Raw genomic sequence first — 19,413 nt, 5'->3', positions numbered from 1 at the left:
CCAATACCCTTTTGTCAGATTGAGAGTGGTGAGATACTGGCTTTTTGCTAGATTCTCCACCAGCTCGTCAACCTGGGGCATAGGGTACGAGTCAAATTGAGAAACTTTATTTTACTTGCGAAAGTCATTACAGTATCTTAAAGTCCCTGAATTTTTAGGCACTAAGATAATGGGGTTATTCCATTCACTGTTTGACTCCTCTATGACCCCCCAAGTTTAGCATCTCCTCCACCTCTTGTTTTACCGCTGCCCATTTTGCCTCGGGTAAGTGATAGGGTCTCTGCTTTATTATCACCCTGGGAGGAGTAACAATATCATCCTGTATGATTTGGGGCTTTCCCAGAATTTTTTTCTGCTACTAAGCTCACCACTTCCTGTTTTTGGATAAGACTGAGGGTGACCGATATTGGCACATGACAGTCTGGAGTTTTCATTGCCACTAAAGAGGGCTGACTGGCACTTTCTTTCCACAGTTATAATAGATTTAATAGATTTACATGATAAATTTGTGCCTTCTTCCTTCTACCCTCCTTTCGTAGCCTGTAGTTTACAGATCCCATTGCCTCTGTGATCTCATAAGGGCCTCGCCATTGAGCATACACTTTTCTTTCAGTAGTATGCACAAGCATTAGTACCTTGTCTCGCTGTTTGAAAGACCGGTCGACTGTGGTAACATCATAATTGCTTTTCTGACGCTGTTGAGCTCTGTCCATATTTTCATTCAGCACTGGCGCAATCTGCCTTAACCAGCCATACAATTGGGACACAAACTGAACAATATTAGGATCTTGGCATGGCTGTTGCTCCCACTTTTCTTTTAACACATCCAAAATCCTTCTAGGTTGCCTCCCATAGAGGAGTTCGAAGGGAATTAACCCTGTGGAGGATTGGGGCAACTCATGAACTTCTAACAACAAATAAGGCAGGAGTAGATCCCAATCTCACTATTCTTGTGACACTGCCCTCTTTATCATCTGTTTAAGGGTCTGATTAAAGTGTCCCACTAGGCCACCCATTTGCGGTTGATAAACTGAGGAGGTAGGAGGGGCACGCACCCATCTGAATCTTTTGCAAAATTGTATTTAGCATCTCCAGCTGACGAGCTATGATCTGAAACTTTTGTGACTCAGTTACCATCCATCACCATCTTCACAATACATGCCAGAAACTGGACTACCTGTTTTTAAATCTATACATGTTCATATCTTTATGTTTGTTGTATGATATGTTATGAACATTGATTTTATATGCTCACTGTATTATGCCTTGTCTTGCATTTTATAAACCATTTTATTAATATTGTTTTTAAACTGCATCATTAAATAATTGCATATACATACACCATTGCACATTGATTTATTAACCCCTTGCTGCTCCTTTTTATTTACTCTATGTTGATGGGGATTATGATTTACTTTAGCTTTTTGCACACTTATGTGTTAAACCAATACACTTAAGTGTTGTTTGTTATTACTCATTTACCTGTATTATATTTCCATCTGTTCCTAACATGACCACTGGGAGTGCTGTGACTGACCACACAGCACTCAGCTCTACAGCGCTGCACTGCGGGTGATGTCATCATGCGGACACCCTGGGCTGCACGATGGACGTGCACTGATGACGTCACAATTGCAGCACCCAGTGTGACATATGTGGAACCGGCACCTATCAATGCATATATACTGGTATATAGGTATGTACATTTGTTTGTGTATATGTGTTCTTGATAAAGGTCTATGTGACCGAAACATTGGACAAGTATTGAAACAGTCTGTCGGAGTGATTGTTCGATTAAAAGACCCGTGAATGCCGCCATTGTATTCGGACTTACATCTGCTTGAGGTTATTGATTAACCTGCAGGAAGGCACCTGGGCCTACTAGTGGAGTGCCAATATCTTGACTTTTTATATATACATATATATACTGTATACATATATATAAATAAACATATATATATATATATATATATTTATATTTAAAAATAAATATAAATATATATATATATATATATATTTTGTGATAGAAGCACTGGAGAAGTTAGGGATGGCATGTATTTGTGTCCCAGATTCCTGTAATATGTGTTTTAACCCCCAGGAAGAGTCTGTTTTACAAAAAGATCTGAGTGTCGGCTTTTGGTAAAAGCCGAAGAATGGATCCTGGGGGTCTGGATGTGAGAGAGAAGGGAGGGCTCCATCCACAGGGCCATTTCAGGGGTTAGACCTTTCAGCCTAAGAGCAGGCTAATGAGTGATTACACCTGGAAGTGGCTCATAAGAGCTGTGTAATGTCTTGGTGCAGTGTCTCACACAGACTGGGGAGAACAGACACTGAGGTTTTGTTCTGAGACACTGTGACATTGGTATGGACTATGTTTGTGGTAAGGCAGTAGGCCCTGCCACATGTAGATAGGGAGTTACCTGTCTAGTTAGAGCCCAGACAGGCTAGGGTTTATTTTTATGTTTTGTTTATTTGATTATTGGTGTCACACAATAAAAACTGGTGCCGACCAGCTTGCACGAAAATCCACGACTAGTGCTGTTTCCTGGCTGCTGTGTGTAAGGAGGTGTCCGTCTACCCCAGGAGAGGAACCCCTACCCTAATCATATCACAATATATATATGTATGTATAAAACACAGCAGAATGGAAGGAACTCAAAGTATTACAGCAGCAGGAATGAACAAGACTCCAATCAGGAATTAAGCCAAAGTTTCTGGGAAGACTACCTTGTATGAAACGTTGATTTAATTCCAGTCTTATTTATTCCTTATGCTGTGAGACTTTGAGTACCATCCATTCTGCTGTGTTATATATACTTTTTAGGAAAGTCACCGAAGCAGTTTATGTGTGTATGGGAGTGCCGGATATTGGGACATATATATATTGTAACACAGAGTATAGAAATGAGGACTCCAGACAGGCAGGTACTTGGTAAAGCAGTGGCATTTAATGGCAGCAAACACTGCACCTTAGCATACTTGAGCATTGGCCTAGATATACATAAGCACATCACAGAAAATAAGCAAATAAATATAAACGTAAATGTCCCAGCACTCCTTGTGCTAATGTCTGTGGACTTTCCAGGTCCTGGCACCCTAATGCTAGCCACCACCCCTGGCCTATCATCTGGAAAGTTTGTCTGGCATCAGGAGCAAGGAGCATCCGGTGTGTGGGAGTTTTAAACCCTCCTGTGCTCCAGTGATTATTCCAGCTGGGTCTGTGTAAATGTGAAAACCTGGAATTCCACACCTCCACTGCGAATGCAGAATGCACAGGTTTCACTCCAGCCTCCCTTGGAGGGAGCTGATTCCACCAGAATGTGGGCAGCTCAGGTGAGGGACAACCCCTCTCATCACAATATATATAAATAACATAAATAAATGGTTGCATCGGACACAAATAGGTGACCAAATTATTAATGTGAATTAAAACTTAGAGAACAACAATCGTAAGGCAGACTGTTATGAGGGGAATGAATGCAAGAAGGGAAAGGAGGAGGGGGAATGTATGACCACAGTGAGAGATGGAATAAGAAGTTATAGACCAATCTGTAGGGAGATTGGTAGCATTGGAAGGAGTAGTTTGAGGTGAGGGAGGCAGCATATACCACCCATGGGTATCTGCAGGTGTTCAGCACTCAGAGGAAGAGAGATACGGGAGTCTATATTCAGCAGAGAGCCAGGGAGCCCATACTTGGATAAAAATATGGCCCCTAGCATGAAGATAATAAGATCTCTTCCATAGCAGCCACATGCCATATCTGGCAGTTAAGCACAGAAAGAGATGGTGGGGGAATAATTTTCCAGTTGAGGGCTATCAATAAGGTCCCTAAGTACCGATGCAGGGGTAGTGAGTGCAAAAAATTACAGATTTGAAAAAATTCAAAAGGAATTTAGGGCCTGATTTAGCTTTGGGAATAGAGTAAGGTTTAGCACTTAACTGATCATCTTGGTGAAACCATGCTGCACTGCAGGGGGCAGATTTAAAATGTGCAGAGAGATTTAGATTTGGGAGGGAGGTGTCCAAACTGACATCTAAATTATAGAGCAGTAATAAAGCTGTGCAGTATTTGTTGGATACATGCAAAAGTAGCCAGTATTTACACTACATGCAAAAAATTTATTTACACCCCTTGCATTGCAATATGATTTGTCCAGGTACACAGTTAAGTGCTAATTATCACTCTATTCTCAAAGCTGAATCAGGCCCTTAGTTCTTGGGATGGGCATTCTTCTTGATCTTCTGATACGGACAACCATTGGCCCTGTCTGAAAAAATCTACAGGGAATTTAAGGCCTACCTTAGACCACGAATATGCTCTCTTAGTGAAGGACCCAGGGGGAAACATGGGATTGAAACACATAGGAGTCAGGGGGGAAATTGGGGATATAAGGTTCAATTTAACTGAGTGCTGATCCCAAGGGGAGATATTAAATTTAAGGGTAGGAAGCAGTTTAGTAGTGAGAGGGCATTTTGCAGGGGATAAACCTCATATGGGGGTCAGGTCAGGAAGGGCAATGTAGACAGTTTCTATATCTAGCCAGGAAGTGGACCTTGGGGGTGAAAAAGAGGTAACAATTTGTGAGTATTGGGAAGCTAGGTAATAGAGTTTAATATCCAGGAGACCTCTACCACCTACATCTATTGGCCTTTTCAAAACAGTGGCCGAGATCTGGGGGATCTGTGGTTCCAAATAAAATGGACCAGAGCTTTTTGGATGTCATGAAGGAGGGTGGCAGGTACAGCCACAGGAAGTGTTTGAAACATGTAGAGCCACTTGGATGTAATGTTCATTTTAACCATCATGATCCTGCCAAGACGGGAAATGATGAGGCGATTCCAAGAGGTCAGGTCAGCCTGCATTTTGGAGAAAAGAGGTGGGAATTTCTCGCAATAAAGAAGGTCGTAGTGGGAAGTGAGATAGATCCCCAAATATTTAATCTTTTTATGTTGCCATTTAAATTTGAAATCGGCCTTAAGAGTCTCAGTACCTTGAGGGGGCACATGGAGCAGCATGACTTCTGATTTTGAGTAGTTAATCTTATGATTAGAAATTACACTGTAGGACTATATGACAGTGAAAAGGTTGGGAAAGGAAATCAATGGCTGAGTTAGGGAGAACAAGATATCATCTGCAAAGAGTGAGACTTTGGAGTGAGTGCGCCCCACCTGCACCACCCATATATCTGGGTGGGATCTGATCTGAGAGACAAGCGGCTCTATCACAAGGGAAAAAGTGAGGGGACAGGGGGCAACCCTACTTGGGTACCATTGCTAATGAAAAATGGGTCAGAGGGGGTACGCAATAAGAACCATAGCGGAAGGGGCAGAATACAAAGCTAGGACCCCTGTGTGGAAATCACCTAGACAAACGCTTCAAGGGTGACCTTCATGAAACCCCAGGAGATCCTATCGAATGCTTTTTCGGCATCAAGGGAGAGTATGACAGTAGGAGGACTCCTGGTGTTCGCGACATGAATAAGGTAATGGCACATCTGGTGCTGTCCCTGTCGTAGATCCCCTGACTGTGGCATTACCACACTGCTAGAAAAAGTTTGATGCTGGTTCTGGTAAATACACTGGAACCCTACACATTTTTTTTCCCTGTATTTCCAGAACCATGACAGGCAAAGGAGCCCAGTGCTGGTTGTGCTAAATACAGGGAATCCCTACGTCGTTTGTCCCCTGTATTTTGTACAACCTGTACTTGGTCACAAAAGCCTTGGGCTGGATGTGCTTTGGGTGGGGGGCATGCTGTTTTTGTACTTTTTTTCACTTTGTATTCATTTTTTTAACACAGAAGCATAGACGGATCTTAGTGATCTGTCCGCGCATCTGTGGCTTTTTTCACAGGTGCTTGCCGCATGGATTGCACTGATCGATGCAGGCATCAGTGCCTTGATGCATGACAATCTCTCTGATCCGTGCATGCAGCATCATGCAGATCCGAATGACATATAGTTCGGTGCATACACACTGAACGCTATGCCACCAGATCTTGTAGGAGATCATCAAATCTTTCCTTCAGTAGACAAGCATTGATGGTACGATGTACGACCAGTGGGTACACTCATCTGCATCATGATCGTGAGTGGCCACTCCTGATTTGGACATATTTTACACGATTTGTCGTTCCGATTTGTGGAAATCAGGCAAATCATGTAAAATATTGTCTAGTGTGTATGTACCTTTAGTCTACACCATATCATACTAGATACATAGTAACATTTTAATGTCAAGTATAGAAACCTCAATTGAGTGCATATCAGGACCTTAACATATCCGCAGATATCTATAACTGATTATTGCATACACATTTAGGGAATACAAATATAAGTTTGCAAAAGCACCATATATATTCGCAATTTACTTAATCCAACATAATAAATGTAAAAAAAGAAAAAATATATAAGAAAATGAAAAAAAACTCCACCAAATGTTTAGGTCTCACAGTCCAGTGAGTATAATCAAAGTGGTCCTTATTGAATCAATAATGCAGATTATCAATCCAAGAAGATCCCCCAATATATAGAATAATTTAGACCGCGTGGCCAAATAGTGTCCAGCTTGTGATTCCACTTGTCTTCTTCACAGAGCATCATCTTCGCATGACTGCCACCTCTAGGGAGAGGCAGGGTCCAGTCTATTATCATACACCTTAAAGCAGTGGTTCTCAAACTCGGTTCTCAGGACCCCACACAGGTCACTTTTTCCAGGTCACCCAGCAGGTGCACAGGTGTAGTCATTACTCACATTACTCACTGACACATATTAAAAGAGCCACAGGTGGTGCTAAATATTTCACTTGAGATTCTGTGAGGAGACATGGAAAACATGCACTGTTTGGGGTCCTGAGGACCGAGTTTGAGAACCTGTGCCTGTCACGGCCAGGGTATTTCAGCATGGCACTAGGCGGGTGTTACCTGTGAGGTCGTTGTGGCGCGGGATGTCTGGTGGTGGAGCTGGTGTCTGGCTGGGGGATTTGGCTGTGCAGATTGTTGTGCGGGCCTGTTGTCACTCTGCGCTGGTAAGGCCAGGCGGCGTCTCCATTCCATTTGGCATGGGCGCCGCCATTTTCCCTTCTGGCCATGGGATGCAGCTGGCCAATCCTGGTGAGTCACATGTTCCCTCCGGCCAGTAACAGCATGGCATGGGGTATTTAGGAACGTTCAGTGCCTTCCTTCTTTGCCACTGCAACGTGTATCTCAGCCTAGCTGAGAGGGAGTTCTCTGTGCTTATCCTGTTCCTGTGAAATTCGCTGTCTGCCAGTCTGCCTGTCAGCTCCTAGCTTCCGCTGGACTACCCCGCTTCCTCCACCACTCTTGCCCATACCTGAGTGCCTGAGCCTGCTGACATCCTGCTCATTTGCCTTAGTTCACTACCTGCATACCTGGCTTATTATTTTCTTGCATCACTAATTGCATACCTGGTTGATTATTCCAGTCTCATTACCTGCACACCTGGACAGTTCTAATTATTTCTACTTGGACATTAACCCATTACTCCCACCACAGAACTCTAGTGCACGTTTATATATACCTGGACTTTTATTAACTGCCATATTTTATGTCTACTCAAGCACGTATTAAAGAACCTAGTTTTATATTCAAACTCGGTTCTGTGATCGCTCCTGCTACCACCCCGGGTCCACAAACAACCCAGAACATAACAGTGCCTTAAAGTAACCAGTGAATGTTTGGCGTCAAACAAATGTTTCACTACTGGTTTATCTGTTACTCCAGTAGCAATCGCTGTCCTTATCAATGACCTACGGTTGGCCATCCCTTCCCAGAAGGGACGGACCATTTTTCCAACATACATACAAGTACAGGGGCAAAGTAATATATGTATGACGTGATCTGATGTATAAGTCAAATGGTGTTTGATGCTGATCCTGCATTCTGTATGTGGATGATGAAATGAACCACCACTATTCATGCTTCTGTATGTTGTGCAGCTGGTACACTGATAAGAACCAATTTGAGGAATTCGGATTGAGACATAGTTTAGGTCTCATCAAAGATCTTTAAGATTTGGTTCTTGTCTGTAGTTAATTAATGGTTTTTTTTGGTAGTCGATCTTTAAAAACCAGATCAGAAACCACCAATGGCCAATTTTGTTGAATAACTTTTCATACTAACGGATCTGCTGCATCATATGTTGTGGTAATCACAAAGGAACTGTCTTGCGTTTTACATCTACTACTGGTATTACCGGACAAGTAAAACTCACGTGCCCTCTGTAAACAATGTATGATGGTCTGTTCCTCATATGCCCTAGTCAAAAAGCGAATCATATATATATAACATATTACAGAAGAGATATACGTATAATGTCTAGTAGAAGAATGTTTGAATTCTTACAAAGTAATTGGCAGATTGATAAGCGATCTATAATGAGGCATGACGACTTTCCTACAATGTAAATAACCAGATCCAGGCCTGTGAGTAATGAAACTTTGCCCGTTTGTCCAGATCCATAATGTGCCACTTGCTATCAGCTATGCTAGAGTAGCACATGATTACTGACAGGAGCTGTGGGCAGTTACTGACAGGAGCTGTGGGCAGTGTGTTGATCCCAAGTAGATGACACACAGCAGCAGGCATAGCTGTAACTTTACTTGCAGTGCTGAGGCAGAGGCGCCTCTCTCTCTCCTTAGGCTGCCAGATGTAAGCACATCCCTGTGTGTGACTGTACAGTGGTAGCAGTGGAAGGGAACTTGCTGTACTACTATGCAGTGCTCTGAGCTTGGCAGCAAACTGTGTGTTACATGGAGAAGGGAGATCATCCTGATCACCATTCCCTGGATCTGTCCCCCAAGCCAGCGTAGACCCTGTATACCTCAGGGTGCAAAGGCGCACAGTTTGGGAAACAAAAAAGAACAACAACAAATGTCTACAAATTTACTAGACCCCCAAATTATCTGCTGACTTTGTTATATAGTGCAAATCTTTACTCATTCAGCTGATGTAATATATTATGGCACATATGTATAAAAGTAATCGGAGACATCTGCTGCAGTTCATCCATTTCTGATCAGCTCTCATAGGTTTCATTTACCAAGCTCTGGGATACGAAGCAAGAACTTGGCCTTGGTGGCATTAGCCAATAATATCCTATTGGCTATTTTCCTGCAATTTTTAATGGTGAGATCACTCCCCATTGGCCCTTACTGAAGCATGCACAGCCCAATAGCTGCACATGCACATTCAGTTCCCAGGATCCATACCTGGAAAAAAAGTGATAACAGCAGCTACTGTATCGCATTGTTTCCAACTCTTTGCTGAGATAGGTGCTTATCAGTGCCCATGTCCCAGAGAGAGAAGATTGCTAAATTCAATTGACAATATTAGTTTTCGCTTTGTGTATTTAGTAAAAATCTTCTCATCACAATCGCATTTTTATGTGGATTGTGATAAATAGGCCCCTCAATCCTCTATTAATATGTTGTAGTCCATTTAAAACATATAAAAAGGTCAACTTTAAACCCCTATTGGTGTCTTGCTTATCTTGGTTTTATGTAATGGAAGTTTCCAATATATTTTTTGAATATTGTCAATAAGCCATATATAGGTTTTCTTCCAAAAATGAACAAAAGTTTATTCATTGTATTCATTCTTGCTGCACAAGTGAAAACTGAATTTTCAAAAAGTAAATGATTAATTATCTAGTAGTGGTGTGATTTGTTATGTTTTTCTGTGGCATTAAGTGAGATCAAAATTTCCTGAAGGTATCGTTATTGTTGGGTCAGGTCACAAAGATGGTAAATACTGTGTACCAATCTAATTGCTTTACTGTACATAATATGAACAAGTTCTGAAATGTTAAAAGATTTTTTCAAATACAGAAATATTTATAGATTGCAACTTTTTACCTTCAGATGCGTCTTATTTGCAAACGGTGCTAATAGAATGTACAAGCAGCTTCTGCTGATTAAAATTATATGCAGCAGGCCTATGTTCTGTGTGCAACTGTGGATGTATCTGCATCATACTGTACTTGCCTACCTTGTCATTTCTCTTCTCAGGAGAAGCCCGGGTAAGAGAATCAGGAGAGTGGCGATGGGGGTGGGACCTGATGAGTTGCGTCATTAAGCCCCACCCCTCATGGCAAAATTGCTGCAATTGTCTAGAATTTACATAGGGGCCGGGCCAAATGATGTGATTAATGTAGAATCACGTCATTAAGCCCCTGACCCTACATGGAGACCCGCGATTGGCACGGACATTCTCCTCATTCTGCCCACTTCACTAGGAAGTGGGCAGAATACGGGAGAAATGCCTACCCTTCTGGGGGTGCGGGGGGTTACCCAAAAAATCGTGATCCTCCCGCGAATACCTGGAGGGTAGGCATGTATTATCTGCATGCGAAATGCTACGTTGCAGTGTCACAGCCACTGTAACGTAGCATTTTGCATGCAGATACACCCGCAATCTCACACAGAATATAGGCATGCAGCATATCATTTTGATTAGCAGAAGCTGCTTGTGCATCATATTCCCACCACTGTGCGAATAAGACACATCCAAAAGTAAAAAGTCGCACAAAAAGACTCTCAGCGCTACCGAGTGACACGGCACTCATGAGTTATTTGTAATGTGATGACTTGTAGCGCACGGATGATAGATGTATGTGGACACATCTGAATTTAGGACAGGTACTAAATCTATGAAATAAGTATCTTAAGTGTGCACAGTTTAACACATACTTTATAGACGTTGGGGTAGCTAAATATATGTGCTTTGTATGAAATGATTCCATTGTATAGCATGACATTTGTGCAAATTCTACCTGGTGGGAACATGAGTCAGCAAACCTATGATTTGTCTGTTTCAATTTGAAACAAAAATATGCTGTATTTACTATTTGTAAGCACAGTTAATCATCCTCTCATTAGTAGTCAGTTCATTCTAACAATTTATGGCTCTCCACATAAAACCTTCAGCTGTTATTATCCATCTATAACTCACTTTTAAGAATGTCTTGTCCTACACCATTTTATGTGTTGTGTCTAGGTCTCATATGACTGGTCAGAAAATAATCTAGTTTATGCATGAAGTGAGTTATCTTTATATGCAAGGCAGACTATGAATCTTAACTGTTATCTTGGCTGCAAGGCAGACTGATGCTTTAGTCATTTACAATACAACTGCAGTAAGTAATTCAGATTCATGCTTTTTTAAAATAAAAAACAGTAATAAATAAAATGTCATACTACTCAAAATGTAGTTGCTGAATTTGAAGTTAATATAGCAATTTTTAAAATTGTTTCAAATATATATCCAAATAAAGTTTCAATATATTTTTTTCTATCAAAACTGCTATTTGTTTCTCATACAATACAAGTAGTATATATAACTAAAAGGCAGGGAGATTAGGTAAAAAATACAAACTAGGTTTTGTTGGTTTAAGTGCTTTAAAAGCACAGGCTGTGAAGAGATATGACACAGTGGTTGACAATTACAGGATTATACTGTGTGTGTACACAGTCGGTAGTACATACAACTGATTACACTAAAATACAATGTCCATTCAAGAATAAATAGCTAGCACTGAGCTTCTTATGGACTCCAAGGATAATATTCCTTTTATTAGTTTTTGGCACAAATTCCTTAAGAATAAAAAAAGCACATACTAGTAATATTATAGCGATAATCTTTTTAAATAGAGCCACATGCAGTGTAAATAAAATATGTGACTTTGAATTTCAGTATTTCAAGCAAACTAAATAAAGAAAAGTGGACAAAAGAATAAACGAATTTGCCAATTACAGCAATTTTGTAACAACTTTTGCAAATTACAGCAGCAGTAGCAGCAACTCATAGATTATTATATTGACATTATTTTAGATTTTGATCTTAAAACTTTTAGTGGCATTGATATATTATATCATTTATATAATGTATCAAGTTGTATCACAGCAGAACAATTGCCATAGTAAATAAAGCTAATAGTGACTGCTGCTGTTAATGAGTATTGACAAGCTGAAGTCTAAAATATCAGAGTAACACATTCTCACTACACTGGTGGCATTACAGAGTTATAAAAGAGCCTGGTGGCCAGTTGGAGATGAAGTGGGTCCCTTGGTTGTGTTATTGTCTGTCTCCAGGACACTTTGGTGTGGCTTCTACTTTAGGCAAAATGTACAAGTCTTTAATTCTATATGGCACTTTGGCATAAAGTATATTGTGTCATCTTAATAAATTAGGAAAAATTGTAATATATTAATACAATATTTTGCACTTATCTCACTAACACTCATTTCTATGCAGTGGATAACACTTACACAAAAAAGTATGTGAATAACATAAGTCTGCCTTCAAACACATGAAATATAAAGTATCCATCTTTTCAATTGCAACTTTCAACACAATTAAATAAATTAATTAAAGTATTGATCTAAAAAAATACACAGTATGATTGCCCACTGAATCCTTCAGGGGCTCCCTCTTTTGGGGATAATTTCCATCTTCAAATAAAAAAGGGTGCCCTTCTATTAGGAGGAAGAAGGACCAAAGTTTTATTACCACTACACTGTGTGAAAGAGAGAAACGCACCCCAGGCTTTCACTAATAAATAAATTAAGTATCAACTTTACACAGAAAATGACAATAGTAAAAGTATGTTACAAAACAAATTCCAAGAAGTTAAATACTTAATAAGGTGATAATTTCTGGAGCAAATATAATCACCAAACAGAAGTGATTTTGTGCAAGCTGTGATGTCTTAAAATCATGTTACTGACATGCAAGTTTTAATGATTTGCAGTCTAATGAGGAAAATGGGATGTAGTTAGATTCCCTGCGGACGGGATCCCAGACGTCGATATATAGATTCCGGAATCCTGCCATTTGCCATAATGCCAACACCGATATCCCGAAGGAGATCAGGATAACGGCGTCGGTATCCCGGCCCCCACCACCCTGATCGTCAAGAGCCAGATAAGTATACTACTTAGCCCGAGTATGGAAGGGTTAGGATTAGGCACCCCCAGGGGTAAATTAGGGTTAAGCATCCCCAGAGAGGGTTAGGGTTAGACTACAAAGAATGGGGGGTTAGGGTTAGGGAACCCCCCTGGAAAGTTCAGATTAGGGTGCAGGAAGGGGAGGTTAGTGTTAGGCACCAATAAAGGGTTAGGGGAGTGTTAAATTTGTAAATAAACCTTTTAATATATTCCTTCCTATAAACCTCTAAGAATCACCTGCCTAGAACCTCTAAGACAAAACCCTGCCTAAAAACCTCTAAGACAAAACCTGCCTATAAACCTCTAAACACAATGCTAATTGCGTACGCAGTATGACCGCAAATAAAGACAGGAGTGGAATCTTGTGGTTCCAATGCACAAGTATTATTCAGGTAAAAGTACAGTCAGTTACACGCAATCTATACATACATAATTTAGGCGTAAAAGGAAATAATACAGACCAAGTACGGTTATACATACGCTGTGCCTCTGGACACAGAGATAGACTTCTGACTAGATATCCTCAGTTCACCCAAAATTCAGCATGAACTGGCAAACCAGTGTTTGGACACATGTATTTATCCCCCCCCCCCCCAGACTGAAACAGGACAAAGGGAGAACTTCCTGCTGATCTCATTGGTTCCCAGAGGAGGAGCATATGTAACGACACATTTAACAGGTTGTTTCAAATAGACTTTCCCTGCCTCTAACAGCCGGTCTTTCTGGTAATGCCTCCTGTAACATTCCATCAACTAAAACATTTTGTTGCTTGTAAGTTCTGCGATCCGTAACTTGAGTTTGCATGATGCGATCTCTCCACCGATAACACCGGGATTCTGTAAAAAGCGTACGCATCAGAACTAGACCAAACATACCTTGCTTATCATGTATAATACCTTAGATATCAAAAACCTCTATTTCTTAGCATTTAAACTAACTTAACCAACTTGAATCATACAATTTGATGCTAATGGAACTTTATGTGCGAATATGTAGTGTGTGGGTATTCGAGGTTTGGTAAGGACGCTAGTTATTAATGGGTGAGATTTAAGTGCATAATCTCTCATACACGAAGTGAACATCCAGCAGTGTGGATGGCTGAGAGTTGTAATTCTACATGCCCTCTGTCAGCAGGCCCCCACCTGCTGTGTTCAAAGGAAAACAAAACCTCGTTTGTTCTCACAGACTCTTGTGTGAAGTGCAAATGTATTATCACCTCAAACTTTTTGGGATTTGGAGCCATCTTGTCTAGGATTCAGGCAAATCCAATTGTGTAGATATTATATTACAATTGCCACAACTATACTTTATCTGCATCCAGGGATACCCAATTTGTATGTAAAAATACCCATTGTCTCTTCTTATTTACTTCTACTCAGACAGCTGGTTTTTCCCGTTGCCCTTGGTAGGTAAACAAAAACATTGCCATCTGTTCTAAGCTCCTGGGTTATAACTTGAATTAATGCTGACCACACAAAATGGTGTCTTGCGATCTCATTTCCAACATGGAGTCTTGCGGCCATTCGCAAGATGGCGTCGCTGCAATTAAATTTTAAACTGAACTTGTCTCACTCAATTATTCAGCTTCGACAGTCCACCCTTTGATAGCAAACAACATGCTATCACAACCTAATTTGAATCTGTTTAGCCATGAATGAGAATATACCGTTCAATGTTATTATGGTATGACACAGTATGGTCATTTGAACCATTCAGATAATGCGTCTCCGGGAGGGACATAAAACTGCCCTTATACGCACACCGCGGATCCTTAAGGGATCATGGGAAAGATGTGGGGATGCACCTATCCTATAAGGAGAGCCTTGGAAGGGGTTGGGACTGCATTACCTAAGATGACTTAAAACAACATAAACGTTATATCCATGCACGACCTCTCAAACTCAGGCTACATTGTTATACACTACGTCATAACTCAGGATTGAATTACAGTTCTTCCGTATTATTGTTATTCACATTTTCACAACAATTTACTGTACTGAAATTGGACCGGCACTCCCCTGATTTGGTATAGCACTCCTCCTCCTGACTCCACTCCATCAGCTCCGCCATCAGCTCACATCTCCTTTATTGGTCCCCCATCACAGACACCGAGCATCGCCAAACAGATCATCATGACAAAAAAAATAAAACTCTGGGAAAAAAAAAAGAACTAGGATGACCACAGCAGACCACTCCATTGCTTGAAGCACTGATCTACACATTTGTTTAGCTCAGATATCTCACCATCACCTTTTTAATCCTTCCGGCACAAGCTCGCAATCGACAGGTCCACATTATCGGCATTGTCTCTGCCTTGTATCTCCACCGGTTGGTTAACCTCCCTATAGTGAGCGGAATGGATCCACGTATCTTCCCTGGCCACCCTTTGAGGATGCTGTATCGTCAGATACGGACCTTTCCACCGATCAGTCAAACAACCTGAGCTAAAAAAAATTTTGGATCATAACAAACTCTTACAGATTTGACATCATGACAGGTTGCATTAGACATGTTAGTTAATAACACTTCCAATTTCGGTTATTCTCATTCATCTTCGTGAGACCCTGCACAGTAACCTCATTATCAATTTTTCACATGAGACTGCCTGTTTGGACAGTATCTCAAAGGGGGGCAAATAAAGGAAAAGACAGTCTGGGATAATCTTAGTGTTGTTACCCATCATCTTACGCATGTTCTTGAAAACGTCACCTGTAAAATAAGTCCCCCTATCACTTTTAATAATTCTAGGGATATAGTATCTGCATACAGGATCTTGCAATTAAATCTTGTTATTAATAGCTACTGCTCTAAATAATGCCTGTGCCGCTGGGTTGGATAGTTTTCCGAGTAGTCGACCTCAGCCTGGCATGGCTGCCGTTTATCCTTAGCAACCTTGTGTCCTATGAGTGGGAGATAAAGCACAACAGTTTAATATCATTTAAACATGACCCAAAATACAACAATAAATCATCCACATTTTACATTAGAACAGATCCATTGATAGGTTGAAAAAGAAGAAAAAAAAAATTATAAACAGTCTTATAAGGCCTGGGAGAAGATACTGGGGTTACCTATGAACTCATGGGAAACTCGTGTTCCTGTGTGGTGTTCTTCGCTTTGCAGTACTTACTTACGTGTCCCACTTGGTGATAGTTAAAACATAATTTTGAACGGGGTGGATGAAAAGATTGTTGGGGGATTTGAGCAAGAGGGAAAGGTGGTGGGTATGGGTAAGGATAGGGAGGGTAAGGATATTGCGGGGGATATGAGTATGGGACCTGTGGTTGTGTATGATATGTGGGGTAAGGATGTGTTTGCTGTGGTGTGGGATTGGTGAGGACGTGTAATTGTTCAGGTGCAGGTGTGTGTGTGGGTGCAGGTGTGTCGGTTGGCTGTGATGTTATTGTCATTCCTTCCAGAGCTTGTATACTGACAGCCATTAGTTTTTCGCTCTGGGTCTCTCTCTTTTTGGAGATGTTTTTATCATGTTCTATGGCAGACTCTATGAGGTTATCTATTGTAAGTCCCCTCCAGCCAGGTTGTGAGGTCTGAACCTGAATCTTTAAATCGTCTTTCAGACCGTCCATGAGTACCGTGACTATCATTCCCCTGTGGTGAGTGCTATCTTTAATATCTTCTATCCCAGTGTACTGGGTGATAGCCTGCAGAGCCCGGTCGCAATAGTCTTCTGCAGTTTCACTCTCCTTTTTGCTTAATTGTGAAGATTTTGTTCCAGTTAACTACTACTGGAAAATATACACCCAATTGAGTCACAATGCGGGAAATGTTACCTTGGTTTACTTGGTCTGTTAAGGGAACGTCTCCATCCAATACACAGTCCGTGATAAATTTTGTCACGTCGGTATTGTGTGGCAGGCAGGCCCTTAACACTACACGCCAATCTTTATTAGTGGGCTCATGAGAACTACCCAAATTTCTCAAAAATCTTTGACATTTGGCTAGTTCCTTTTTTGGATTGGGGAAATCATTTATGATGGAATTCAGTTCTGCTCTTGTCCATGGACAATGCATTACTACTTCCCTCATGGGCACTACACCGTTTGCATCTGCATTTCCATTCGGAACAGTTATTGTCCGAATGGGATGCAGACTGGCAGCGTTGCTACCTCTGACCTGGTTACCTGGCTAGGGGTTTAATCTGCTGCTGCTACATATGGTATTAACAAATTCCTCTATGGGTGCAGAGTGTGTTAACACTTCCCTTGCTGTTACCGATGGAGATGGCGGCGCCACCCGTGATTGTGGTGATGCAGCATCTATCATTTGCACAGCATGGGAAATGGCAGACATTACAATAGGCTCATCATCCATATCATAAACACTTTCTTTATGGTTGCTTAAGAGAGGGTACAAGTTGCTTGTTACATTTTTATTGGTATTTTTGGTAACCGTACTTGCACCTCCATCCACATAAGGTGGGGGAGGTGAGCGTGAACTGCTGGCAATACTCTCCACGATGCTACTTTGCCGCACGTGCGCGCTAATTTGCAGCTCGCCCGTATTGCATCTCAGCATCGTGGATGTATTTTCTGGCAATGCGTTCGCAACGCTAGTTTGCGTCGTTTGCACATTTTTAAGCCAAGCATCCCCTTCATGCTGCCATATTTTTAAACATTCAAAATACTTAATCTTTTTCTCTCGGGATCGCACCATACTGATGTGATCCTGGACATTGTCTAACACATTTTTATCAAAACTACCAATTCTGGGGAATGGACTAACACTCTTTCTCGTCATATTAAACCATATATCACAATACCTTATTGCATAAGTACCGTACTTAGTATGCATAATACGACGGGCTGATCCAATTGGAGCCTCCATTTGCAGCACATCATTGCTTAACATTTCTACCATTTGCGTGGCTCCCATTTTGAGACAACTCCTACGCTTTTCAATAAAAATTTAAACTGGTGAAAGACAATCAAGATACTTTCACTTACCTACGGACGAAATTTCTAGATGTGCCAGCTCACCTACGGACGTTATTTCTAGATGCGCCAGCTCACCTACGGATGTTATTTCTAGATGCACCAGCTCACCTACGGACGTTATTTCTAGATGCGCCAGCTCACCTATTATCTCTCAGCTCACAATCACACCTAGTGCGGCTCAACTACAATGCTCAAATATTATTGAACTTTGCAGTCACACTGAGAGCCGGTCCCTAACAAAAATAACAAACCATACACCTGCTCTGTGTACTGAATGGTAAGCTGCTTACCGAGTGGCTAGGCTAACCCTTGCACCTAGCCCTTAAGGATCATACGATACCCTTAACTGTCCAACACATACTCACTGTTACACACTTTTTCTCTGCGCAGAAAATAAACGTTTACCCAGATATTGGTAGATAGAGAAAAAAAACATGTAAACCTCAATGGCTTTGTTCAAACATGTGGCAGCAGAACCGGAAGTGCGTATACGCTTATTGTGCGACCGGCCGCATACACAATTATGCGACTACCACACAAGCGTATAATGACTTTTTAACTGCGAATGCAAAAATGCATCTCAGCCACATACTCAATACTGCGGCACCCCTCTAAACGTAAGGTTCTATCAACAGAGAAAGAAAACTTTTTTTTCCTCTCTTGTCCCTGAATTCTGATCAGCGCTTCCTCTACACAATAACCGGCAGTACGCTCTCAGCAACACTGTGGTAATGAAAGACTAATGCGTCTTTCAAAAGGCGCCTCCACCCTTTTGCTGAGAGAGGACTGACGGAGTGTTATCGTGTATCAGATAGTGTGATAAACCGATGAGCCCCCACTGTTAAATTTGTAAATAAACCTTTTAATATATTCCTTCCTATAAACCTCTAAGATTCACCTGCCTAGAACAACTAAGACAAAACCCTGCCTAAAAACCTCTAAGACAAAACCTGCCTATAAACCTCTAAACACAACGCTAATTGCGTACTCAGTATGACCGCAAATAAAGACAGGAGTGGAATCTTGTGGTTCCAATGCACAAGTATTATTCAGGTAAAAGTACAGTCAGTTACACGCAATCTATACATACATAATTTAGGCGTAAAAGGAAATAACACAGACCAAGTACGGTTATACATACGCTGTGCCTCTGGACCCAGAGATAGACTTCTGACTAGATATCCTCAGTTCACCCAAAATTCAGCATGAACTGGCAAACCAGTGTTTGGACACAGGTATTTATTCCCCCCCAAGACTGAAACAGGACAAAGGGAGAACTTCCTGCTGATTTCATTGGTTCCCAGAGGAGGAGCATATGTAATGACACATTTAACAGGTTGTTTCAAATAGACTTTCCCTGCCTTTAACAGCCGGGGTCTTTCTGGTAATGCCTCCTGTAACATTCCATCAACTAAAACATTTTGTTGCTTGTAAGTTCTGCGATCCGTAACTTGAGTTTGCATGATGCGATCTCTCCACCAATAACACCGGGA

The 19,413-nt window shown here is 41.2% G+C and overlaps 1 protein-coding gene across 2 annotated transcripts in view; it reads left to right on the top strand.

Annotated features, from left to right (window-relative positions):
- Positions 1-19,413, top strand: part of GABRG3 (gamma-aminobutyric acid type A receptor subunit gamma3) — a 696,464-nt gene that overhangs the window by 106,243 nt on the left and 570,808 nt on the right. The gene's annotated exons all lie outside the window — the stretch shown is intronic.

This window comes from Taudactylus pleione, unplaced genomic scaffold, assembly GCF_031769625.1.
Source record: "Taudactylus pleione unplaced genomic scaffold, aTauple2 ptg000609l, whole genome shotgun sequence".
In the NCBI taxonomy this organism is placed as follows: Eukaryota; Metazoa; Chordata; class Amphibia; order Anura; family Myobatrachidae; genus Taudactylus; species Taudactylus pleione.
The sequence above is the reverse complement of the archived record's forward strand: the minus strand, read 5'-3'. Positions and strand labels throughout refer to the sequence as shown.